The sequence below is a fragment of the Monodelphis domestica genome, chromosome 1 (genome assembly GCF_027887165.1).
Source record: "Monodelphis domestica isolate mMonDom1 chromosome 1, mMonDom1.pri, whole genome shotgun sequence".
Classification (NCBI taxonomy): Eukaryota; Metazoa; Chordata; class Mammalia; order Didelphimorphia; family Didelphidae; genus Monodelphis; species Monodelphis domestica.
This window is the reverse complement of record NC_077227.1, coordinates 479803108-479805269: the sequence shown is the minus strand read 5'-3', so window position 1 is coordinate 479805269 and position 2162 is coordinate 479803108.

Here is a 2162-nt window from a genome sequence, read left to right as displayed (position 1 = left end):
GTTGATGGTTCAGGGAATATACTGTGGTTGCCTATTTACCTGTCCCTTGCAATATCTAAGGGTAGCAAAGATTTAGTGACCTACCACTATGTCATTCAGCTGAGAGGTCAGTTGGGGTTCCCTCAAGTTGATCTCTTCTCAGAAGAGCAGGGACATAAAAAAATCTCATTTTGGTTTAAAAAAAAATAGAGCACTGGAATAAACTAGACAAGAGAGAATGAGAAAAAAATAGATTATTAGATTGTAAATTCCTTGAAGTCTAGAAGTGTCTTTCTTTTTCTTATTTGTATCCCCCCCAGCACTTTGTCCAGTGCCTGGCATATTGGGGGCCCAAAATAAATATTTATCAAATCATATCCTATGCCCTTCCCAATGCTTCTATCTCTGTTCATAGACGGTCATCCTTTAGCTGAGTTTGCTACCAGTTACCCATGGTCAATGGAGGGAATTGCTTTAAACCTGCAAATTTTATTTCTATTAATGGTACACTCTTTGGAGGAAATCTTGTGCTCTTAACCTCATGTTCTTATGTTCATAGCCCTGTTTTCTGTTTTCCATATCATCTTCACTCTTTTCATGAGAATCACTATGGTTTCTGATGCATGAGGATGAAGAATAGAACAGGGCATCCTCAATGGCATCAGTTCTCCTTTGATGGTAATTTACTCTGATCTCATATGTTGCTATGGATTCTACCTATTGTTAACTGGTAGCATCTTACTTGGTACTTCTCAATTGTCTTCCATAACTTGACTATGAAATGAATGAATTGAAGGATTCTGTGATGATGTCATTGAGTTTAAGTCATTCTTGATGTCCTACATTTGAGAGAGAGCAATTTTGTGGGGCTGCTTTTGAATGAGTTTGGAATTATGAAGGTAAATCAGAGGGTCACTCCTCTGGCATATCTTACATTTCTCTTCTGGTGTGAAAACAGCTTAGCCCTTGAAATGACTTTCTTCCTCAGATGATGCTTTCCTTTGTGTCTCCAAAGCAGAACTTCTCTGGATCTGCCATTGCTTTGAAGAGCTCAGTGTATCGTTAGTGACATCTGCCAATACTAAGCTCTATTTTTTGTATAGGAGATACAGGCAGGATGCTCAGGTACTGAGCCATAGCCTGCTGCTTGTAGTATCCTGCAGAATAGTCTAGAACCCATTTTATCTATAATTGTAGCAAAATACTACTTGGTTTCTTCAGGTGTACTCTTTTAGTGCCATTCACAAAGTGGTAGTATTGTCTTCTGAACCAAAATCCTTTTGCTTCTCTGGAAGGGGTGACTAAAAAACTGTCTAAAAGACAGCAGACTTAAACCCTAATAATTTAATGAGGTCTAGTCTGGATAGGCCTTTATCTTTGTGTCACTAGCCTACACTTGAAGTGATGGTCCAGAGCTTTGAGAGATCATTTTTTTTTTCAGCTTCTTTGACCACAAACTCTACCTCTATTTCCTTCTTTTTCTAGCATAGCTAGGAAGTAGGGATGAGATATTACCATGGTTCAGGAAATTATAAATGCAATGATAGTAGACTATAATATCCCCCAATTATCTGAGTCAGCCTAGTGTGGTTCATGTACTCTTCAGACAACATAATTTTGATCACTGCTTTCTCTGCTAGTCTCTGCAATCTTAGCACAAATGTGAAGACTTTATTTTCCTTTTTGGGGGATGTACAGCAGTTAGGAACTTTTATACACAGATGTGCTTTGCTCTCTCTGTGCAACTAAATTGGCTATCCAGCTTCTGTAAACATTTGCATGCTTGTACATTAGGGCATTTGTATCTTCAAGGTGTTTATCATGTCACAAGCAAGGTCCCCAAGCTCTCCAGTAATTTCTTACATTTCTTTGCCATCTGTTCCCTGAATCTTATCTATAGTCTGCTATAGCCAGGCTCAAAAGTTTCCTCTTCAGGTAAGTAGACACATCCTTCTGAAAATAATTGTAATTGTCCATAATTGGTTCCCTCTGGCTGTACAGCTTGATTGACAGCCTGGCCCACAGTCTGAGCTTATGCCTTTGTTGATGACAGATTGTTGCCTGGAGGAAGGTGCCACACATCAACTGTCCCCTCGCCCCTTCCATAATCCATCCTTGTCTATGATGTACCTCTATTTGGTTAGCAATTCCTCAACAGAAATAGAAACTTAGTAACTAATTTC